Source organism: Furipterus horrens, unplaced genomic scaffold (genome assembly GCF_987537825.1).
Source record: "Furipterus horrens unplaced genomic scaffold, mFurHor1.1.pri manual_scaffold_5, whole genome shotgun sequence".
NCBI classification, from domain to species: Eukaryota; Metazoa; Chordata; class Mammalia; order Chiroptera; family Furipteridae; genus Furipterus; species Furipterus horrens.
The window spans coordinates 65,398,930-65,424,820 of NW_028327175.1; the positions used below are offsets into that span (position 1 = coordinate 65,398,930).

Here is a 25,891-nt window from a genome sequence, read left to right on the forward strand (position 1 = left end):
GATAGACAGCAGCCTCTGCAAATGTCAGGAAGAAGTGGAAGAGACGTCCTGAGACATTAAAGAAGAGTGTCATTTCTTCTGTGGTGGTTTGGCCTCATGAGGTAACTGCATTGTGGGTGGGGGTGAAAATAAGCCAGGACGGTGTGGTAAGCCTGACCAATTTGGATTTCATGACTAAATTAGAACACGTAGTTTGTGTTCTAAAGTTCCTCATGCCCTGGTCAACGAATCTTTTCATTTAAAACAAGTGGCTGAAAATTTTACAATATGGTTGAATCTCAAGATGCAAAAATGGACTGTGGCTTCCAGATCCTATTCTAAATAATTGTTTAATCCTTTGCCTATGGGAAAACAACAGAGGCAAGCCAGAAACTTCTGTTGGCAATTTCCAGTAATAGTTCATTGAAACCTCTCACCTTTCTATTTTGTGACATTTTTATAGTTCTGTAAAAACAGTGTGGCACTTTGGGGTAAGCCAGGAAGGAAAAGGCACATGGCTAATTATGAAAGTCAGTGTGAATTGGCTGGCAGGTGTACATTGAGGAAGAAAAATGCCATGGTATGTCAACTAATCTGCATCATGTAATGTGCATAGACACTCCATTGTAAAATGCTCTTCTCTTTTATATTTTTTGTAAGAGTGTTCTACAGCGTGGAATCTATGCTAAGGACATGGAATACCCTATCCTGCTATCGTCCTCTGCTTTCTGTTTGGGTTTTCCTTGGTATGATCTCTCATTTTAGGAACTAGCTTGAGTCAGTCTGATTCTTGCTGTTGCCACCTCTAGAAAGAGAAAACCAAAGGAAATAGATTTATACAATCCCAGAAGGGAATGTAAAGAGAACTTCTACTCCAACAGTTCTCAATCTCCTTTTATTCTCCACTTCTTCTCTTTTTCCCCTAACTCCCTTGCTCCTTCCCTCCCTTCCCATTTAAAGCCTGGAACCCTTTAAGTTTATTTGGAATCCTAACAGAAGGACAAGAGAAAGGCTGCTCTGGTGGAAGCGTGGATGAGGCATGCCCACACGTCTTCCTGGTTGTGGTACTGGGGAGAATAATTTGTTTAAAAAAAGTCAGTTATATTAAAAAGAGAGACCCAGATATTTAAATGACTTGCTTCAATTTCTGATTTTGATTCCTGGGATAATGTGAGTATGCTGAAAACTCTTCTGGAAGTGGGGAAAGGAAATCCTTGACCTGGATTTCCATAACTAGCCATTGAAGTTTTAAATTCTCTAGTTTTACTTGCTTTTAAACCCTCTAAATGTTAACTTTAAATATGGTACCGAAATTATATGGGTCAACTTTGTTATCAACTTTTCTTTTTAATTTAATATAAGATCGTATGTATTGTTGCATGGTTCTGTTGCTGTAGTAACTGGGGAGGAGTTCTTTGATTTAAATCTATGTATTTTAAGGGAAACTAAAAACTTTATATTTTTATCAGATAAATCTTTATTGCACAAGTGCAGTACAAATAAATTATTTGAAGATTTGTAAATTAATGTACCATAAAAAGTACAGTTTTTGTCAAAATCTTGAAAAATCCAAAATTTATTTAGAAATTTTTTAGTATTTCCCACACAGAAACCCCTTTCTATTTTTTAAATCTTTACAGAACATAAACCGAAATTTAGTGGGACAGTATGTGTATAGCAACATTACATTATGGTATAGTTGCCTGCTGTAAAAAACACTTGTTCCTCTAGAGGGCAGTGCTTCCCTTTTACATCACGAATCCAGAGAGAAATTTAAGAACAGCCTCCAGTAAGAGACTAGAAATAGTTCGTTCTGCTCATTCTTTCTCCTTCTTTTAGAAAACATATTGTGTAGCTAAGACATTTAACAAGACATGCTTTTAACCAGAAAATATCCAAGGTAATTTGAACTTCCATAAACTAATATTTTATTTGGATTTTAGGGAAGATTTCTTTGGTTTTCCTTCTTTATTTTCTAAGAAAGCATAGAAAGAGCTTGACCTACGTTCTAAATTTAGTTATAATTGAGTTCTATTTTCTTGAAAGATAAATTTTATTTTCCTCTTAAAAAACATTTTGATTTCAGGTTTCAGATTTGTCACTTGATTTGCTAAAAGACAAAACAAAACAAAAGCAAAATGTCAGATTTTTTTTTCAGCTGCAAGAAACAAGATATCTTTCTTCATCATTCCGTAGAATATGTTTTAGTCTAGTAAACTTTTGTTATCTGGGCATATTTTCTTTTGTCTTTGTAGTCTTTTTGGTCTAGAGATAGAAATTGGTGGAAAATATATAATAAAATACTTTAAATTTATTGTTTTTATATTATGATCCAATCAAACAGTTTGGAAAAATGGGTATTGTGCCTTTTGTAATAGTCCTATCATGAGACATAGTTTTAGAGTATCAGTTTATTATTGGCTTTGTCTAAATATTTTTCCTTTTAGAAATTATGTCAATCAAGTGGAACTTATTTTGCTTAAAGGTTTTGTTTCTAGCTAGTGAGAATATGAATCATACAGTACTCAAAAGGCATTATAATTGCTTCTATTTCTTTTGACCTAAATATATTGGAGATCGTTGCACATGAAAAAAATATTTGTCCTATATAAAGATGATAACAATTGGTTTGTATTGCTAAACTTAGTATTCAGTGCCTCCTCATAATAACAATCTTACTAGCAAAAATGAATAGACTCTGTGATACAAAATGTGATATAACAAGCATAATAGTTCCTCTTTAATAATTTAAAGTGCCTTTGCAATATACGTATTTTAAATGTGTGTGTGTATTGAAAGCTTTGTATATTTTTATTTCTTTACTTTCTTTTTATGCTTTAAGCTCTTTTCTTTTACTTGTGGACATTAATTTTCCCAGAATATAGTTGTGATAATAGATGTCACTAATCATAAGTATTTTCTAGCTGAGCTAATCTTCCCTTGAGGGTTTCTTACATATTAGTATCTTAGCAGGTTAGAGTTGACTCAAATAAAGAGTAGCAAAAAATACTTCCATTTTTATTAACACTTAAAAGTAGTTTCAGGAATTTTACCAAACATTCAAAGATTTAATACCTATCCTTCTCAAACTCTCCTAAGTAACTGAAGAAGAGACAATACTTCCTAACATATTTTCTGAGGCCAACATTACCCTGATACCAAAACCTGGCAAGGATAGCACACAAAAAAGAAGACTGCAAACCAATATCTCTGATGAATAAAAGCTGCAAAAACCCTAAACAAAGCAAAATACTAACAAATGAAATACTGTACAACAATACTTTAAAAAGATAATATATCATGATCAAGTGAGGTTTATTCCAGGGACACAAGGATGGTTCAACAGACACAAATTGGTCATTGTGATACATCACATTAACAAAATAAATGACCAAAATCATATGATGATATCAACAGATGCAGAAAAAGCATTTTGTTACCAGTGGAATGGTTGTCAGAGCCTCAAGAATCTTCCCCCTGCTTACGATGGTGTCGGGGGAGGTTCTTACACCTAGCACACGAAAAGCCCTACCCCCTTGCCCCTCTGGTACTAGATTGGGGGTGGGACCAGGGAATGGCTGGCACATGTGCCATAGAAGCCAAAATCACACAGGAGGGTGCTGCTGAGCCAAAGAGGCCTGTCAGTCTAGCCTGGGAAAAGAAGAGAACAGAGGCAAGATGAACTAACCTGAAGCACGTGAAAGTTTGGGAAATTGATTGGTCATTTTGAGAAAGCAGCTGGTCTCCATCCCACCCTTAAGCTAATATAAATCCAGGAGAACAAAGAAGGTTCTCTCTTGGTTGTGGCTCACTGACTCATGACCTGCACTTGGATAGTGGACTTGCCTGTTCTGTCCATGGGCAACGTGACAGCCACATGGCCCATGGCCTCCAGGAGGGAGCCTCTCTCACTTTCGTGCCCACCTGGAGATGCACAGGTTGGTGTGTGTCCATGCTCTGTTTTGTCCTGGAGTACATGACCTGGTGCCTCCAGCAGCTGCATGACCCATGGCTGCACTGGCTCTACATGCAAGCCCCAGGAGGGAGCCTATAGTGGACAGCAGCTGGGAAGCAGCTAAGCTATCTAGAGGACCACTTAGCAGCTGCCTGTGGGCTTCAGAAGACTGAATTAGAAAATGGAGCAGGCAGTCTGAGCACTGGCTTTTGTTTTGGTCTTGCTGAGGATGGTTGGACTTGGTCTTGATCTTGAGAAGGAGATGGGGTTTGAGATGGGGAGTCTGCCATTCTCCCGGATTGTGCAGCATCTGAATAAAACCTCTTTCCTTTTTCACCAGCAACTGCCTCATGAGTTTGGCTTTTATAATGGTAGGCAGGTGAGCTCCCCTTTTTGATCAGTAACAGTTGATAAGATACAATATTCATTTATGATTAAAATACTCATTAAAGTGGTTATAGAAGAAAAATACCTCGGCATAATAAAGGGCATATACAATAAACCCTCAGTAAATACTACACTTTATAGTGAAAAACTGAAAGCTTTTTCTCTAAGATTGGGAATACGGATCAATTATTGATGTAGAAATTAGAAGGAGCCAAATGTTTTTTTCTTAATTACAAGGATAGATTTATATAGGAAGCTTTAATTTAAAGAAGGAATCTAGGGTGAACTGATTTGGAGTGGCGTGACAGAGAGAGGCCTGTAAGAATGGGTCTAGGACAAGTCTAAACCCTGGGCCTTCTGAAAAACGCTATGTCTTTGTCTTTTCTCTTTTCTCAGTGAACATTCAGGAATGTACTGGGTTGTTTAACGGGAGGCACTGACCTGAATGAGCAAGTAAGTGCAGAGAGGAGTCAGGTGAGGCAGTGATGAGGCTGGCAAAGCTGAACCATTCAACTTTGTAAAACCCTTACTTGAACTATTTGTCTTTATGGGGACCTGTGGGTATGAGAAGCCTATTCCTTTATCTGAATATATGTTGTATTATTTCTTGCTTTGTGAAACTACCACTGCGAGACTACTCTTCTCTCTTGGCAGCCGTCTGTCTCGAGAGACGATGGTGTAGCTTCTTAAGAGTCTATCTGCACCGCCGAGAATGGCTGTGCAGTCCGACTCGGGAGTGACACGGTATCTGTCTCCTCCCGTGTTGAATCGACATCTTACGATGACGCTGGAGTGTCCTCTCCAGTGAAGCTGAAGCTACAGAGCCTGGGCAGGGTGATATGGAGGGTCTGCTGTTGCCCATGCAGCAGACCCCCCCTCTCTTCGCAGCTGAAGGATCCAAGGGAAAGACGGAGTCAATACAGCTTGGCTTCAGGTGCGCCGCAGGAGTTGCCGGTGTTGACTACAACGTCAAACCGCCTTAGGGACTCCGGCTCCGGATTTTCTGTCGGGGTTTACTCCCTTAGCCTTTCCCCTGAAGAGGTATGCCGCAAAGCAGTGGAGGTTTTTTGGAGTCAGAGTTTTCCTTCTCTGATGTGCCCTGACTGGAAGATCGAACCAGCGACACTTAGCTCGCAGGCCGACGCTCAATCCACTGAGCCAAACCAGCCAGGGTAATCTTATATATTACTATTTAATTATTTAAAGTTTTTCTTTTTAATCCTCTTAAATAAGATTGCAAATTTCTTGGGGCCTCAGTATCTTCATCTGTGATATGAGGGATTCATCTTGGTTTCTTCTTGCTCTAAAATTCTCATTATCTCTTTGGTCATCTTGTCCATGAACCCCAAAGCACTAAACACAAAGATGAGCACGTCTTAGCTCAGTCACTAAAGAATAAAGAGAAAATATGTCACCCCTACTACAATTCTATCAAGATCAGGTCTAAAGTGAATCTTCTGTGTATGAATCCACATGCAGAATAATGTTCACTAAGATTTTCTCTTTACAGATTAAGGGCTAAGAAAATTTATAGAATAGATTTGTTTTTTCTTATTTTTGTGAAATTTAAAAGAAACAAAGGGCCAGGAAGCCTGGTAAAATCCTTCTTGCTGCTCCAGGAAGGAGTACCCTCTTTATTCTCGAAGGCCATCTCAAATGCTCCAGGATTTCTGCTGCCCCTCCCTTAAAAAACTGACTCAGGCAGGATTCCATATTTTTCCACTTTTCTCATCTTCAGAATTGATTTACCATGAAAATAATAAGATTTATCTTTCAGGGTCCCTTACTTAAGAGAACTCCAGCAATTTGTCCACATGGTTCAATGTTGGACAATTTGCAAATGTAAATTATTTTATTCATCACTAAATGACTTCTGTATCTTTCCATTCTGATTTTCCCAGCTTTTACTTCTCTTTGTTGAAGTGGTAGTGGAGTGATCATGGGCACTTTTGAAATCCAGGTAAAAGAATGTCAGGTTATGGTTGCTGGCAACATATTTAGCTTCTGTTTAGTCAGATATTTTCATGTGGTTTACCAACACATTCATAAATTTAAGCTGTTGCCCTGGCTGCTGTGGCTCAGTGGGTTGAGCACCAGCCTGCAGACTGAAAGGCCACCAGTTTGATTCCCAGTCAGGGTACATCCCTGGGTTGCAGGCCAGGTACCCAGCTGGGGGCATGCAAGAGGCAACAGATCAATGTTTTTCTGTCTTCCTTCCCCTCTCTCTAAAAAATAAATAAATAAATAAATAAATTTAAGCTATTGCTTATCCAGTAAGTGGCAAAGCTAGAATTCAAACCTAGGTTTGCCTAATTCTAACAGTATCATATCATCTACTGCCCGTTATATTCTGGGGAATCCATTAACAGTTCTTTGGTTCCTTAATTTAAATATGCAGCTCTATGCTCACTACTCAGCAACATTTGACATTTCTTGCCACTTCCCAACCTGATGTCACCACACTTTTTTAGCCCTACCATTCACCATTCTCTTACCTATACTAACAACTCTATCCAAATAAAATGACTTGCCCTTGCCTGACTGTGGTTTCAATCATGCTCTTTCCTGAAAATATAGTGGTCTTGACCAATCACAATATGTAAATCTTATTGGTATTTTGGTAAATTGGCATAAAGCATTGATGTCAATGAAGATATATAATTCATGATATGCCTCTACTGCGTGGGCATCAATGAAAAACTGGTTAATGATTGTTGTCAAATAAACTTAAGAGTTGCTCACTAAAAGTAAATCTAGAAACAGAAATCAGCACAGTATCTCTAACACCTCTAGCACCCAGGTGTTGCTCTGTACATATAAGTAAACTGTTTTTAATTAAAAACTAAAGCACTTTGAAAAAATTGGCTAACTACAGAGAAGAAACCCTTCCTGAAATTAAAGTTTCAGCCACTAACCAGAGCATCACAGATGAGAGCTCAAGATTGGAAAACTCAAATCACTAAATCACTGGAGTGGAGCTGAACCATAACATGAGATCTTCAAGAAATATTTCCAACTGTCAGTCAAAGGACATCTCCATTAAAATAGAAATAGCTGAAATGAAAATTATCAATGATTCTGGGGGAATTACTTTGAAACATTTACCAAAAGAGATAAATGCTATTCTAGATGCTGCCTGGCCCTGGGACATGTCCATCCTGGACAGCCCTGAATAAAAGGATTCATTCTCATGTGTAGCTGTTCCTGCTTTTTAAAAAAATCCTAGAGGAACATTCATGTGTTTGGGTCTTCACATTTGCAAAATTTATCATGCAGTGGATAGTGATACCTATCAAAATGAAAATTTATGTTGTAACTTGGAATTCAATTCTGAGAATTAATTGAATGGAGATAATAACACAAATATATAAACATGTGCTTATAAACTTTTTTTATTAAATCAGTACTCTTAACAGCACAAAACAAAAAAGAACTAAACTAAATTGCATACACAGAGTATTGACTACATATGTAAAGTATAATATATCCATAAAATGGAATCATAGACATCCATTGTGAAGAAGAAATGATGCTATACAGAACAAGCACTCATTGTTAGGCATGGAAAGTACATCACTAGAGAATGCAGTTAATGTAAGCCATTTACATTCTAAACATATATAGAAATGTTTAGAAAGCTAAATAACAGTTAATAGTGTTATCTCTGCAAATGAGATTAAGTAACAAAGTCACTTTGGATTTTGTGAATTGATTGTTTTATAAGTGTATTTTTACATCATTTTTTTACATTTTTATAACCAACAAAAAATAAAGATGTTTTGAAACTATAAAAAGCAATATAACAAAAAAGAAACAGTTTACTCATATTATTACCCTAACAAGGAGAGTCTCTCCTTGACAAAAGTATTTACCAAAGGATATCTTAAAAAATGAATTGTGTCCCGCATTTAGTCACAAATTACAGGGTCCTAAGAAGAGAGAAATTCAAGATTAAAGTCTTAAAGGCTACTGTTACTAGAAGACCCAACAGTAATAAGAGAAAAGTGTCTCTAAATTTATAATACACCACTGGAAGTACTATAATTGAAAAAAAACTTACAAACTTATAAAACTCCCATTTAAATTCAATTTATACAAGCCTGTCTGTCTATAGGGTCTTAAAATAGGGTCCAGCCCCGGCTGGTGTGGCTCAGTGGATAGAGCACTGGCCTTTGAACCAAACAGTCCCAGGTTCAATTCCCATCAGGGTACATGCCTGGGTTGTGGGCCAAGTCCCCAGTTGGGGGCACCCAAGAGGCAACTACACATTGTTGTTTCTCTCCGTCTTTCTCCCTCCCTTCCCTTCTCTCTAAAATTAAATAAATAAAATATTTTAAAAAATAATAAAGTATGGTCCAAATGTATTTGTGACAGCCCAACATCTTGCAGGTCTCTTTGGAATCCAAGTCACTGCTACACATCGTCAAGGTGAATTACACCCTCATACACAGCAAAAAGCAAAGGCAGTGGATCTGAGTCCTGAGGAGGGAGGACAGGGAGCCTAGGCAAAATGTAGGGAACTGCCATGCATGTTGACTTATATTAGGGCCTCTTGTCTTTTTTGCGAGACTACTATTGCTGATGTATTAACTTTACTTAGTTGAGGTTTAGAATTCTTAAGATGAATCTTTTAGAAATGCGGTTAACATTTTAATACTAACTCAAGTTTTTAAACCTCCCAAGCAAACACTAGAAGACAACTCTGCATTACTAGAATGTATACTGCATTTTAATTTATAGTATATATACTTTAGTTTATCCTAGAAGGCTTAGCTATTTTGGGTGTAAAGTTGAGTGGGTAAAGTAGGAAAAGCCAATGATTAATTTAATAGTTTTTACTTAGTTTATTACAGAATGCATACACACTGTTTTGTTGAACAATCAAAAATGAGTATTTTTCCCTCCAGTTTAGTTTCATGAAGTAGAAGTCGGAGTACTCTTACTCTTTAGAGTTTGTGTAGTTAAAAGCAAAACAAAACAAAACAAAAACCATCATGTATGTAGGCAAGCAACTTTTGGGAGCAATACTAATTCTTTAGATTAGAAGTCGAGAGGGTATGTTCTCATTTATTTAGTGTTTGGGCCCTTGGAGTAGACGTCATATTAGGTAATTCTAACCACTGAATGTTTATGTTTGCTAATGAACTCGCAGTTTTTAAACTGAGATTTGTTACTAATCATCGGAGAAGCTCCCAGATGTTGATTTATGTAGAAGTTTGTATCTAGACGAAGTTTTCATACATTGTATTTTATCCACTAAATCTCCTGTTTTCTTTAAAGTAACTCAACCACATAATGTGGCTATCAAATTGTTTCATCTTCATTCAGGGACAAAAGAGGAATGCTGCTCTGAAGAATGCTAGGATATACCGAATATTTTCTCATTCTTTGTCAAGTGTACAGTTCATTGTTCGGTCACCTGTGTGTGTCAATTTAGCACATGTAAGGCAGTTCTCAGCACCCCCATTTTTCTCTAAAACTTACCTGGAAGCTTCAAACATTGTCTGGCTCATTATTTCCCAAAGGAAGTTAAGCCCTTTACTGTCAGCCTGGAATCCTTCACTAATTAGAGCTCTTGCTTTGGCACTGAATGTGTCACATCTGTGAGCCTTCCCGCTGTGATCAGGGGCTCATTGCTAGCTCATATAAGTGTCCAGCACCCCAGCTCTCTTGGGAGGACTGCCTACCATTTTCTATGTGACAATTTTTAGCTTGCTAAAAACCTAACTCTTCTTTAACGGCTGTAATGTTTGGATGAGATATTGACCAGTTCACCAAGATTTTGCTTAATACTACCCTGTTTGTCCTCTTCAGTTTTAGTGAAATCGATTCTACACTAGAATAATGAAAGCGATACTTTCAAGTGTGGGAAAAAGTAAGATTTCTCACTCTTTATAAAATGCACTCATCAGTATATTTGTTAATAGTATTTAGCATCATGTTAGGTTTAAAAAAATCTTGTTTTTTATTCAATTAATAAGGGTAACCCAAGATTTAAAAAAAACTATTAAAATGATATTATATAACTATAATACTTCCCTTGAATTTATATTTGCTTCAGAAAATGCATTATTTATGGTTCCCTTTTTAGCTGATAGAGTTTTACTAGTTCCATGATAGAGAGATTGAATCATGGATAGAAAGATTGAATTAACTGCCAGGTTTCATGCCTTTGAATTATCAAAGAATGCTTTTGGGAGTAAGTCAGGCTTTTTAAACATTTTTATTTATTTTTAAATTAGATTTCATAGATTATGTTCTTACAGTTGTCCTGATATTTCTCGTTTTGCCTCCCTCCACCCAGCCGCCTCAGCTCCCTTGGGCAGTCCCCCCACTATTGTTCATGTCCTTGGGTCATGTGTATAAGTTCTTTGGCTACTCCATTTCCTATACTGTACTTTACATCCCCATGAGTATTCTGTGACTACCTATTTGTGCTTCTTAATCCCCTCACCTCCTCATCCATTATCCCACAGCCGCCTCCCATCTGGCAACCTAAAAATGTTCTCCTTATCCCTGATTCTGTCTCTGTTCTACTTGTTTGCTTAGTTTGTTTTTTAGATTTAATTATTGATTGATATGTATTTTTTGCCATTTTATTGATCATAGTTTTGATCTTCCTATTTTTCTTAAGTAAGTCCCTTTAACGTTTCATATAGTAATGGTTTGGTGTTGATGAACTCCTTTTGTTTTTTCTTATCTGAGAAGCTCTTTGTCTGCCCTTCTATTCTAAATAATAGCTTTTCTGGGTAGAGCAATTTGGCTGTAGGTTCCTGCTTTTCATGACTTTGAATATTTCTTGCCAATCCCTTCTAGCCTGCAAAGTTTCTTTTGAGAAATCAGCTGACAGTCTTACCGGAACTCCGCTATAGGTAACTAACTTCTTTCTCTTGCTGCTTTTAAGATTCTCTCTTCATCTTTAAACTTTGGCATTTTAATTATGATGTGTCTTGGAGTGGGCCTCTTTGAGTCCATCTTATTTGGGGCTCTCCTGGACTCACATGTCTATTTCCTTCTCCAAATTAAGGAAGTTTTCTTTCACTATTTTTTTTCAAATAATTTCCAAATTCTTGCTCTTTCTCTTCTCTTTCTGGCACCCCTATGAGGCTAATGTTGACCGAGAGGCTACTTATACTATCCTCATTGTTTTGGATTTTTTTTTTCTTCTTGTTGTTTTAATTGGTTGTTTTTTGTTCCCCTATGTTCCAAATCATTGTTTTGATTCTTGGCTTCATCCACTCTACTCTTGTTTCCCTGTAAATTGTTCTTTATTTCAATTAGTGTATCCTTTGTTTCTGACTGGATCTTTTTTATGCTGCTGATGTTCCTCACTAAGTTCCCAGTGTTTTGAACTCTGCATCTGATAGCTTGCTTATCTCTATTTCATTTAGCTCTTTTTCTGGAGTTTTGATCTGTGCTTTCATTTGGCTCATGTTTCTTTGTCTCCTTATTTTGGTAGCCTCTCTGTGTTTGTTTCTATGTAGTATGTAGAGCTGCTTTGACTCCGTGTCTTGATAGTGTGCCTAATGTAGTAGTTGTCCTGTATGGTCCAGTGGCACAGCCTCTCCTATCACCCAAACTGGGTACTCGAAGAGCACCTTTCATGTGGGCTGAGCACACCCTCCTCTTGTAGTTGAGCCTTGGTTGCTGTTAGCAGGTCTAGGGGAGGGACTTATTCAGGCCAGTCAGCTGCAAGCCTCCCTGCGACCACTGACCACCAACCTCTACCCTCTGTGGGGGATCAGCTGTGCAGAGGCAGGGTGGTGGTGCTCCAAAGTGGTCTGTAGCTGTTCACTGGATGTGCAGGCTCTAGGGTTTCCTAGGTGGTGCAGGCCAAGGTCACCCCACCTGCATTTTGCCTGGGGCCACCCTACATGAGCTATAGAGCAATCCAAGATGACTGCTACTTGTGCTAGGCTTGGAGATTCCCAGGTGAAGCCAAGCTGTGAACCTAGGCTGGCTGCTGCTAGTGCCAGGCCTGGGGTTCATTGAGGCCAGCTGTTGCTTAATAGAATTTAGGAAGTTGTGAAGCATGAGCCAAGATCAGCCATTCATATGGAAAAGCAGTTTTGGTGGGTCTGTAAGTTGTGTGGGATGGAGTCTCTGGGAAACTCCAAGGTGGATCAAACAGTGTTAGCCAGGTTGATGGAGTCTCAGATATGGCACCAGCTTGCCGGCTCTGTGGGGGGAGGGTTTAGAAAAGGGACAATGGCTTCTGCTTGCCTTGATGACAGACACTTCAGTTTCTCCCTGTATAGCATTGGTGTCTCTCAAACTGCTGCCCTGGTGCTGGAGCTCAGAGGAAATGAATTTGAACATGTGAGTCCATGTGTGGCTTTTTAAAGATGAACTGCTTGGAACTCCAGCAGTTTCTTCCATCAACTCAATCCCCACTGGTTTTTGCAGCCATAAGTTGTGGGGATTTATCATCCTGGCACTGGAACCCTGGGCTGGCGGGTCTGCTGTGGGGCTGGGACTCCTTGCTCCTGAGATATCCCTCCCGAATTATTTATCACACATGGGTGAGGGTTCCATATTTTTACCCCTCCTGCAAGTCTGGATGGATTTGTTTTTTTAACTCTGCAGTTGTCAGACTTCCATTTAACTTGAAATTTTGATGTGTCTGTGGGAAGAGGCGAGCCATGTATGCTGCCATCTATAAGTCAGGCTTTGATATTCGTATTTACAGGACTGCTTTCTTGTCTTCTGTTTCATTGCTGCTTCTTTCTTCCATTTCCAGCTTTCCTTGGTTAGAGCAGGGAACTGGCTTGAATGATGCAAGTGTCTTGATGTTTGCTTTCATTATGATTTAGCATCTTGAAGAAAATTCTTTGCCATGGATATAGACCATCATCTTGTATTTGGCTAGTTCATTTACAGGTCGATTTTAGACACATGATTGACTCTACAACCTTAGTGCATTTTTTTGAAAGAAATCCCATTAGATAAGTTTTTAAAGGATTACAGTTCATATATTTTTAGGAAGTATACTATGTAAGGTTATTTATGTCTCATGATTGTGATTAAAGTATTGAGATTTCATTATACTTATTTTATAAATACATTGACATTTTAACTTTGGAATTTATAATATCTTCGGTTTTAATATCCTGTCTACTCATATAAAAATTAAGTGAAGGAAGAAAGAGCAGATAAAATTTTAAAGTAAAAAAGAGTTAAATGTCAGAATTATTGAAGGCCAGAGGAATTTTCTTTCTAACAAAGGAGGATTTTTAGAATAACTTCTGAAAAGAAGAGAGAGAGAGAGAGAGAGAGAGAGAGAGAGAGAGAGAGAGAGAGAGAGAGAGAGAGAGAGAAGCCAGGAAGCTATAGAAAAGGATTCATAGAAAATTCTAAAATGATAAAAAAAGTAACATGCTTTTTTGGTCAACTCATGTATTTTTAAATTTCTTTATTGTATTGATACCTCTTGAAGGACAGCTGTATTAAAGATTCAGTGACTTCTTTAAAGTATAAAATTAACTATAAACTATCAGATGAATTAAAGCTATTATTAAATACTTGTCTCTTTGGGAAAATTAAAATAATTAGTTTTCCTTACTGGGCCCTGATTTTCTATATTTTGCTTTAGTATTGAAATTTTAAGTTTTATCAAAAATGTATATTTGGTATTTATACACATATATATTTAAGGGACAGTAGGGGATAGAGCGGCTTCTTTTTAAGTATATATATTTTTATTTTATATATTTTTATTTTAAAGAGATAGATGTTCATTTTAGAAATTTTATAAGAAAAAATAAAAAACCCACTGGTAATCCAATACCCTGAGTCAACCAATAGGTATTGATTAATTTTCAAACTTAAACAGTTTTTATTCTTTTAATAATTTATGTTTCTAGCTCATTTAAACATTAGGGTTTTGATGTTTTAAAAATTCTATTTTTATGAGATATGCATATATATTTACTTATATTGGCAAATCTGTTTATCTTTTATCTTTTTATTTTTTTTCACTAGACTAAGTGCTTTATTTATTTTTTATTTTTTTTAATGTGTTTTACTGATTACAGTGTTACATTTGTTCCAATTTCCCTTCCCTCTGCTCCCCTCCACCCGGTGGCCCCCCTCCCTCCCCTTGTCCCCCCCTTTTAGTCCATGTCCATTGGTTGTACATATAGTTCTTCTCAACCTCTCTCTGTCTATTCCATTCCCTCCTACGATGTTTCTTAATTCCTATACCATCTCCCTCCCTCTCCCCCTTCCCTGCTGACCTCCCCCCCAATATGTTCCCCATATCTATAGTTCTTTTTCCACTCTCATTGCCTATTTAGTTTGCCTTTGCTTCAATTCCCTAGCTTCTGTTGTTGTTTCTTGTGATGCAGTTTTCATTTTAGTGTTCATAGTTTTGCTCCTCCTTTTTCTAAACCAGTCCCTTTAACATCTCATATAACACTGGTTTGGATCTAATGAACTCTTTCAGTTTTATTTTGTCCTGGAAACACTTTCTCTGCCCTTCTATTCTGAATGACAATTTCGCTGGATAGAGTATTCGTGGTTGTAGGTTTTGGATTTTCATTACTTTGAATATTTCTTGCCAGTCCCTTCTTGCCTGCAGGGTCTCCCTTGAGAAGTCAGCTGATAGTCTAATTGGGACCCCTTTGTACATGATTCTTTTCTTCTCTCTTGCTGCTTTTAAGATTCTCTCTTTATCTTTAACTTTTGACATTTTGATTATAATGTGTCTTGGAGTGATTCTCCCTGGGTCCAGTTGTTTTGGAACTCTCTGTGCTTCCTGGACCTGTAAGTCTATTTCCTTCTCCAAGTTTGGGAAGTTCTGCTTTATTATATTTTCACTTAATTTTTCAATTTCTAGTTCTTCTTCTTCGCCCTCTGGCAATCCTATGATCCATATATTTGATCTCTTATAGCTGTCCCAGAGGTTTCTAATCCTCTCATCCTTGCTTCCCGTTTCCTCTCTCTGCACTGGTTGACTGTTTGTTTCTTCTCTATGTTCTGGTTTGTTGATTTGAACTCTGGATTTTATTTCCTCACCATCTGTCTCGTATGTGGTTTTGTTCCTTTCAGTATGAGTGTTTTTCAATTCTTTCTCATCTTTTTCCAGATCTTTTGTTAATTCTGTAAGCCACCTGATAACAATGGCCCTGAACTGAGCCTCTGACAGGTTTCTTATTTGTTCATCTGTCAGGTTCTTCATCTGTTGCCTGGTGAGCTGCGCCACCGGGATTTCTATAGTTGTCTGCCTCATTTTGACAGATGCGTTTTTCTTTCTTGGGCTGGCTATAGGGGGCAGTGCCTGTGTACTCGTCACAACCCAGTGACTGGCGGCGATCTGCAACCTTTTTCGCCGCTTCGTGGCCCTTTGTGGTCACTACCCAGTGACTGGCGGTGGTCCAGCAACCTTTCTCGCCGCGCTGTGGCACTTTGTCGTCACTGCCCAGCAACCAGTGGCTACCCGCAACCTATTTCACAGCGCTGTGGCGCTTTGTGTGGGGGCGGGGGTCCAAGATGGATTCCCGCAGTTATTCTGCTAGGAGATTAGGATCCGTCCTCCCTCCCTCTGAGCCTCACTGTTCGGGGTGATGTGGTGGTTGCTTTTCCCAGTGTTGGGGTCGCAAGCTGCCGGGGTTAGACTGCAGCTGAGACTGCTCTCCCTGCCGCTGTCCCTGGTGCTACCGCAAACAGCACCACCCACTTTCGCTCTTCCTACCTGCCCAAAGAGCGCTACTGGTTTATAACTTTGTACGTTGGGCTTCCGTGTAGTTTTATTTTCTGGAATTCTAGTTATCTTTTGTTTTGAAGTAGTTGTATTCCTCTCTGGTTGTAGAGGGAGACCGAGCGTGTCCATCTAAGCCTCCATCTTAGCCAGAAGTCCCTGTTTATCTTTTAACTTCCTCATTGATTTTGTGGTGACAAAGCCCATTTTGTTATTTATATTTGCTATGTTCTTTTTGAATGTTAGTAATTATTTAAAAATTTTTTATTACCTTTGATTTATTTTAAATTACATAAGTAATGCATGGATATATTCTTGGGCAAAGATTCAGACAGTACCTGTGTAAATTTCCTTTCTTCTGGTTTCCTGTGCCAGTTTCCTACTAAATTTTCACCATGGTCACTAGTTTTGTGTGTATCTTTTCTGGTGTTTTCTTTGCATTAATCAATGCATTAGGCCTTTGTGTGGGACTTTTCTTCTTGCTCTGGACTAGGGAACAAAACTAGGGCAGCCAGTTCTCATATTCTAAAGGCAGCTGGAGTGTGACAATCCCACTTGGGCTCAAAACCAGATCTGCAATTCCCAAGCATGTACAGCCTCTCCTATTATAGACCCCTCCAGTGTGTATAAGGGAATTTTAGGGAGGGATCAAGGAGAAGGATGAGAAGGAAGAGTAGGAAGAAGAGGAAGATGAGAGGAAAGAGGAGAGCATAAAGAACAAGAATATATTTGGCTTTCAAGTGAATTGTTTGTAGAGAATGGACATTCCTTAGGAATAGGTGGCTTGCAGGTATTCTATGCCCTGTGCCTATTTGAGCAGAAGAACTTGGAGAGACAGGAAGCTGCAGAAGCTGGCATGTTTTCTTTGACTTGGTGTGGCAGTGATGTGTGAGTGTGCTGTGGAATGAGTGGAATCCATAGCAGGTAGGGCATGAACCATCCTGCCCGTATATCATCAGAAGGCAGTCTTTTGGGTGGGAGAGCTCTGCAACAAGATATGGCGAGGGACTCACTTGACATACCCATCCTGTGCCATTGGGGCAAGGAGTGGCCCAGAGAGGAAGGGGAGCTGTAAGAAGGTGGAGCCACCCTAGATCTTCCAAGGTCAGGATCTGCCAACTTGAGTGAAATATCCTCTCTCCCCACTGATTTATTTATTGTATTTTATTGTTTATGCTATTGTCTCCCTTTGCACACCTCCACTCAGCCCCACTCCCCTTCTTCATGGGTCATGTGCATATATTCTTTGGTTATTCCTTTTACCTTCTTTCATTCAGTTCCCCCTCCTCCCTTTTGACCACCACCAGTCTGTTTTATGTAACTGTGCTCTGTCTCTATTTTGTTCATTAGCTTCTTTTGTTTATTAGATTCCACATATAAATGAGATCATATGGTATTTGTCTTTTCCTGACTGGTTTATTTCACTTAGCATAATATTCTCCAGGTCCATCCATGCTGTCACAAAAGGTAAGAGTTCCTTCATTTCTACTGCTGTATGGTGTTCTATTGTGTAAATGTACCACAGCTTTTTTATCCACTCACCTACTGATGGGCACTTAGGCTGCTTCCAGATCTTGGTGATTATAAATAGCACTGCTGTGAACATAGGGATGCACATATTTTTTGTATTTGTATATTGAGATTCTCAGGATATATTCCCAGAAGTGGAATCACTGGGTCATAAGGCAGTTCCATTTTTAATTTTTTGAGGATACATGATACTATTTTCCACAGTGGCTGCACCAGTCTGCATTCCCACCAATAGTGCACTAGGTTTCCCTTTTCTCCAATCCTTGCTGATACTTGCTATTTGTTAATTTATTGATGGTAGCCATTCTGACAAGTGTGAGATGATATCTCATTGTGGTTTTAATTTGCATCTCTCTGATGATTAGTGATAGTGAGCATTTTTTCATCTGTCTGTAGGCTTTCTGTATGTCCTCCATGGAGAAGTGTCTATTCAGGTCCTTTGCCCATTTTTTAATTGAATTGTTTGTCTCCTGGTGTTGAGTTGTATATTTTGGAGATTAAACCCTTACCAGATATATCAATGGCGAATATGTTCTCCCATCCACTGGGTTCTCTTTTCATTTTGATGATATTTTCTTTAGCCATGTGGAAGTTTTTTAGCTTGATGTAGTACAATTAATTTATTTATTTTTCTTTTTTTTCCCTTTGCCCTAGGAGATATATTGGTAAAAATATTGCTACATGAGGTATCTGAGATTCTACTCCCTATGTTTTTTTCTTCTAGGATTTTTATGCTTTCATGACTTACATTTAAGTCTTTTATCCATTTTGCATTTATTCTTGTGTATGGTGTAAGTTGGTGGTCTAGTTTCTTTCTTTTTGCATGAACCAGACCAGTTTTCCCAACACCATTTATTGAAGAGCCTGTGTTTCCTATATTGTATGCTCTTGCCACCTTTGTCAAATAACAAGTGACCATAAAGGCGTGGGTTTATTTCTGGGCTCTCTGTTTTGGCCCATTGATCTGTGTGCTTGTTCTTATGACAGTACCACACTATTTTGATTACAGTGGCCCACTGATATTTTTGAAGCTTTATATCAGAACTTTAAATATATTAAGATTGAAATATAACATAATACTAAAAATTTCATATTATATAAAGTATACTATCTTTAGTATATGTAAAATACAGTAATATTTTAAGCAATAATTAGTTCTTAAAATAATTTTTTAAGATTTCTATCAATTTTAAGTTACACTTGCCAATTTGTTCTTTCAGATGAATTTAGATTCCAAAACAGAATTTGTCAGGGTTTTGGCCCCTTCCACGTTTGTGACTCTTCTCTGACAGTGAGAAAACTGGCTCCCATGATCATTACTAGGCCTTTGTTCAGGTTACTTGTTAGTTCATCCCCTGGACATAAGCAGTGTCACTGTGGGTGCCTTGCTCACCACCCCACGTTCCAATGCTCCAGGCCCAGTCATAGCATCCAGCACTGAGCTTTCAGTGCTCAGACAGCTCCTCACATCAGGCTCCCTCTTCCCTCTGCTCAGGCTTAGAGACCTCCCGCTACAGCCCCACCCCATGCCCGACTGCTGCCTCCTTGCCCTCCTCACCAGCTTAGGCCCAGATACCTACACATGCCCAGAATAAAGATACCTTCATCACTACCTGGGCTCATACCCTCTGCAAAAATAGCCTCATCACTCTCCCCGGGATGTGACATCTCCTGCCAGGGTGCCTCTCCCTGTGGACTCCCTGCTGTCACAACTAGGGCTCTGCTCCTCTGAGAGCCGTCCACTCCTGGTGGGGATGCTCTCTTCATGTCCTGCGCTCTGACTCACCACGATGGGGCTCCCACAATCCATGGACTCTTTCTTCACCTAGCTCTGGCTCTGATACCTGCTCTGGGTTTTATCTCCTGCTGGCTTCTGACATCCTACTCAAGGTCACCCCCTCACATAAATGCTCTCCTCACTCCACTCAGGTACTGACACATGCTGGGGGGCCCTCCTACTTGGACACCTTCCTCACCCTGCTTTGGTTTTGCACTGAGATGCCTGCTTTACTCTTCCCATGTAATAATGGTCTGAATTGTTCAGAAAAGAAGGGAAGAAGGAAAGAGGGGAGGGGAAATAGCTGTGTTTGGTTTTTATATATACTTTTCTCCCAAATGTATGTACTAACTTCAGTTAAAAAGCAAGTAAGATAAGGTCCCTGCTTTCTGGGGTTTACATTCTGGAGTAGGGGTAAACATGTAAAGACATTACAGCACAGTGTGCTAATGCAGGCTTTCCCCAGGATGCTGTGGTAGCAGATTGGAAAGACACTTATCTCAGCAAGAGGAATTAGCCAGAGCAGAAACCATACTAACACTGACATTAGATTTTTTAGAAATTTAAGTAAGCATCATGTTAACAGTGTTAGGATAAGAAAACACAAGTTGATTTAATTTATTCAAAAAGTCCTTATTAATGAGAAAAATCTCATTGCATGAGCAGTTTGGGCATTCTCTGCCTTTCTGCAAAATAAGGAAATTGGTTTAAAAATGAATTCATGCTGCTTTGAGGACCTGGAAAGTGCCTGAATATGAATTACTACAACTACGAAAAAGAATTTAAAATGAAACTTTTAATATTTTATGATGGGAATGCTTAATTTATGCTTGGAGTAAGGATGGCAAACCTCTGAATAAAAAGGAAAGGGAAGTTATTCTTATGTATAGAATTTCTTACTGTTTCTTTTTAATTAAAAAAAAATCATTGAAGAATATTATTAAAGAGGTTTTTCTCACCTATGGTGGGCTTGGGCTTTCTTTTCTGACCCATGAATTACAGCTAAGAGGTTTGGCTTGTGGAAACCTTAACTCAATAGGCATGAGAATCATGGCTGGGCGTAAGCCTTGTGTCTGATGGGAGGCTTAAGAATGGGACTGCAGATTCAAGTCCTGCGGATCTATAGCAAGCCTTCTTAACTTGTCTTCCCATATATAGGAAGTAGGACGTGTCTATTGTTTTCTGTAAGAAAACTTATGCGTAGAAGAGGTCATAATTAAATGAATTATAAAATATTTTTTCTAGCCTGAAAAAACAAAAAGTATTTCTGAAAGTGATTCGCAAGGCTGAATATAGTTGGTTTATAGAATGCATTCTGTGTTTTTATTTATTTTTGTTGTGTGTTGGAACAGAAAAGTTTGGTGGTCCCAATCTATTGTCAAAGCCCCAGGTGGTGATCTTCACTATTGATGGAGGTTGAGGCCCGGTTCTGTTGTTCTTAGACTACATGATCTTGGGTTAATAGCTTAATATCTCTCAATTTCAGTTTCCTGTATGATATGAATAATAACATTGAGAAAAATTATGTCCTTTCCCTATCACATGTTATGTTGTTTTCAGATTACTAGGTTGATGAGCTATTGAGATAACCTAATTTCTCCACAAAAATTTCATATCCAAATGACTATTTTTAAGGGAATTGCTCAATGTACCCAGTTATTTCAATGACTGATTTTGGAATTAAGATAATTTTACTTAGGCAAAACGTAAAGAATAAAACTTCCTTCAAACTGACACGCTGAAAAACAGGAAACAAAACCTGCTAGCTTTACCTCCTTGGTAGTTAAGATTCAGAGGTGTAGAGATAATGTTTTCATCTCTAATGCAATGTCAGTTTCATGGTGAGAAATAGCTGTGCTGGTTGTTAATAGATTTGCCTGAAATGCTGTTCAGATAACATAATATTATCTTTTTACTGCTCCTACAAACATTGGCAATGCTCCTTCTTTGTGTACTCAGATCACTTATGTTATATTACTTATGTAATGTAAGACATTGCATTAAAGAGCACTGGTTGTGAGAAACGTGGCGCTATTAAATCAAGTTATAATATTTTCAAAGACATATTGAGCCTAATCATCATGTTAGGTTCAAGACCACAACGTTCTTGGAAACATTATTTGTAATAAGTTAGGGTTCATTCCTGTAGCTTGCTGTCAAGCTACTGAAAAATCTTCTGTTTAGGCAGTTTTCTTTTAAAATATTCTAGGTTGCATGTATCATTTCAGTTTTCATGGCTGTTTTTATGATAAGTGTTTCTGCTAAAATATCAAGTGGAAATGCTGTCCAACTTTAATCAATAAAATAAGCATACTTTTAAATAAAATAAAACCTCTGTAGGTTTAGTTTGATTTTTTTTTGAAAACAAATGCCTAACATTTAAAAATAGAGTTTTTTTTACTATGAAAGCATGCATTAAAATGCTTTTTCCCTCTGAAATTACTTACTTTCTTTAGTCAAAAAACACCTGACCAAATTGTAAACCTGAGGAAAAAGGTAAAACTAATCCAACATTTTAAGAAAGAATGCCATCGGTACTATATAAAAATATAGTAAACTTCCCAGAACACACATTTAAGAGGCTACGGTCATTTTAGGATTTAGAAAAGTTATTTTTCCTTTATGGATCACTGTAAATAATTAGAGATACATAACTATAAAATATTATTATTTTTTGACAACAAGTAATTTTGTTTATGTGGGGAGAGGAATTAAATGAATGTAATTATAAGATAGACATACAGGTAGATACTTTAGTATTCACCATTGTTAGCTCAGTTTTAGAGAAAAGATTCTATAAATACCTGTTGAATTAGTTTTAATGATAAAATATGTTAATTATTGTGATCATATTTCAAGTTTGTTTTGTGAAAATATAAGTAATATAAAGTGGACATACCTCTTTTGTTTTTAAAAATTAATCACATCCTTCCTTTCCTTCTGGCCGCAGCCATCAGGTAAGCCAAGATGGGCGCTTACAAGTACATCCAGGAGCTGTGGAGGAAGAAGCAGTCCAATGTGATGCGCTTCCTTCTCCGGGTGCGCTGCTGGCAGTACCGCCAGCTCTCTGCGCTCCACAGGGCCCCCCGCCCCACCAGGCCCGATAAAGCGCGCAGGCTGGGATACAAGGCCAAGCAGGGTTATGTCATATATCGGATTCGTGTGCGCCGTGGTGGCCGCAAACGCCCCGTTCCCAAGGGTGCCACCTATGGCAAGCCTGTCCATCATGGTGTCAACCAGCTAAAGTTCGCCCGAAGCCTTCAGTCTGTTGCTGAGGAGCGAGCTGGGCGCCACTGCGGGGCTCTGAGAGTCCTGAATTCTTACTGGGTCGGTGAAGATTCCACATACAAATTCTTTGAGGTCATCCTCATTGATCCATTCCATAAGGCTATCAGAAGGAATCCTGACACCCAGTGGATCACCAAACCGGTCCACAAGCACAGGGAGATGCGAGGGCTGACATCTGCCGGCCGCAAGAGCCGTGGCCTTGGGAAGGGCCACAAGTTCCACCACACCATTGGTGGGTCTCGCCGTGCAGCTTGGAGAAGGCGCAATACTCTCCAGCTCCACCGTTACCGCTAATCTGAGGGATGTTTGTAAAATTCTTACCTAATAAACAATTTAGGACAGTCATGTCTGCTTAAAAGTGTAATTTGTTAAAACTAGTTGTCTGCAGATTGTTTCCTGAATGCATTGTCAAATTATGAAAGTTAAAAGTGCAATAATGTTCGGAGACTATAAGTGATGGTGTATCGTTTCTCCTAAGATAAAACACTTGCTTTTGCTTTATCAGCGATTTTCAACCTTTTTCATCTCATGACATATAAACTAATTACTAAAATTCTGTGACGCACCAAAATGTATTAGTTTTATGCTGATCTGACCAAAAATATAGGTGTAATTTTGATTCATTCACACCAGATGGCTATTGTGTTGGCTGTTGTCATTTTTATATTTGACAATCTTAAGGGGAGAGGTCAGTGCCCTGGCTAAATAGTTGGGTATTGCATGTTTTAAAAATTGCGGCACACCAGTTGAAAATCGCTGCTTTTTCTTGTTAGGGAGTTTTCTATGTCAGTGTTTATAATGCTGTTTGGTGTGATAGGTGTAAAATAAATTCTGTGAAAAAGGAGTGCAGAACTAGCTGTGTAGATTTGTTGGTGCATGTGATGAAACTTACGGCTTTACTGGGGCAATACAGTTCTCTGGTGGTGTACTCAAGGGGCTGTTTTTAGGTTGAATTTTGCTTGGAAATGCAAAAGATGGCTTAATCTGTTCCCATAGCCCTATGCAGAAAAATGAAAGTTAACTAGGGGTCCATGTTTTTAGATTAACTTAATGTAACTGCTGCTTCTGAAAGGAGAAAAGTTAAAAGAATGCCACCATTTTTTTTTTTTTTAGAATTGAGTGATCCTCTTACAAGAGGGTTCTCTTAAAAATTAAACATCCTGGTTTACCTAAACAAAATTAGCTTGGTCTCCACAGTACCATTGACCTTGACATAAAAGGTGAAATCTGGTTCAATCCCATGACTTGGGTCTGTAGAATACTGAATTTCATGTAAAGTAGTAACGGTACTTAACGCTGGTGTATATTGAAACCAGAGGAAATTGAACATAAGGAAAATAAGGGGTTGTGTTAACTTGTAACCATTATGAACCTTCTAGTCATGTTATGGGGAAAAATATGGTCTGTTTTACTTAAGTGTTTGGTCCATTTAGTCTTACAAGTTATCTTGGGTCAACCACTGTGACTGTTATCCCCATAAGGCTACAGAGAAAAGTCATGTAGTTGGTGTCAATAGAAGTTCATAGTTTCCAGTTTAAGCTTAGGCACTACAGTTTTGCTCATACCTCCTCAAAACTATCCTCAAAATCCTTACATGCCACAAACTCCAGGCCTTCAATTGTGCCCACCTTAATGTTAAAGCATACCGCTACATTGTGTTTGCCTCATGTCTTCCAGTAGACAAGGCTGTGTCCCACGATGAATTTAAGGGTATAGGAAATACAGAAGAAGTGGTCCCAATTTCCAACTCCGGGTTTGCTGACTTGATAAGTAGTTTGGTTCCAAAATCTAATTGCTGGTTTCTTGTTTTCTTCAGAGGCCCTAAAAGGCTCAGTTAAATATACCCAGAAAACATATAGCAGATTCAACCTCTTGAGACCTAAATTTCTTTCCACTCAAAAATTTTAACCCATCTATTTGTGTGTAGATGTTCAGCTGAAGGAATAAATGTCTGTTAAACTAAAAAAAAAAAAAAAAAAAATTAATCACATCATCTTGATTAACAAAAGACAAGCTCACCTAAGACAATAAATTCACAGGGGTTACCATATGCTACGAAGTTTCTTTCTGAAAGACTCTATACTATGTTACATTAATTTGGGTTTTGTGTGTTAGTGTGTATAGTTGTGGATGTTTATAGGCTTTTCCAGGTTAAAAAAAAAACTGTGTTTATAATTATGTTTTTCTTCCTGGATATAAAAATTTGGTGAATAAAATTTATTTTAAAAATATTTTGGAATAGGGAAGTTTAGTAGATAACTTTCTATGGAAAAATGTTACTGTTTCATTCTTATGCCCTTTTTTTGAAAGTTCTTAAAAGTAGCTTTTCTTTCTTTCTTTCTTCTTTCCTTTCTTTCTGTCTTTCTTTCTTTCTTTCTTTCTTTCTTTCTTTCTTTCTTTCTTTCTTTCTCTCTTTCTCTTATTCTTCTATTTTAGTTCTTAAGAATAAACAAGAGGAAATGTTTTTATAACTGAGGAAATTATTCTGGGTGTTCAGCCTATGAAATTTCCAGATAATGGGTGATTGTTTGCTTCTCAGATATATATGGTTGTTTTCTATGATTCTTAAAAAAATAATTACAGTTATTTCTCAGGACACCATTTGTTTTGCTTGAAATATTTCCCCCCTAATTTTAATTTTTAGTACTTAGGATATTAATTTTGAATCATGTTATTTTAGCATTAGTACTTTTTGTTTGAATTGGTAGGTGGGGGTGAGTTTGGGTGACCTGGCTTTCTATTAACTGTTAATTTCATACCAGATTTTCACCTTGATTCTTATCCTGTCTTGGCCTCAAGACCTCAATTTCTGATTTAATTGCATGCCTGACACTTGGGCTTTTCTTAGTCTATCCTAACTTTAATTAACCTTGTTACAAGCTGTTCAGCAGAAAGGGTCCAAACCATACCATGAATATCTAGAAATAAGCTTTTAAAATCTACCTTGTTATTTGGCCAAAATCAGTTTTCAAACTGCCCATGTAGAACTTTTTTTATATTGGCTTTCTCTTTTTTCTTTTTATATAATGGTCTTCCAAAATATTGACTAATTTGTAAAAATTTTATATATAACCAGCAAATTGTCTTCCAAATGTTGTTCTGTACATGCTCCAGAGAAGAAATTTCTTAGGTCATCAATGTGTAAAAATCACTGTATAACTTTTCTCTTCTCTTAAAGATTCATTATACTCATTTGTTCTACACTGAAGAAATTTGTTAAAATTTCTTTTTGGCTATTGCTGACAAGCTTTGCAGCCATTGTTTTGTGCCCCAGGAA

The 25,891-nt window shown here is 38.0% G+C and overlaps 1 pseudogene; it reads left to right on the top strand.

Annotated features, from left to right (window-relative positions):
• Positions 1–22,260: 22,260 nt before the first annotated feature.
• LOC150008745 (large ribosomal subunit protein eL15 pseudogene) lies at positions 22,261–23,729 on the top strand (annotated as a pseudogene).
• Positions 23,730–25,891: the final 2,162 nt, after the last annotated feature.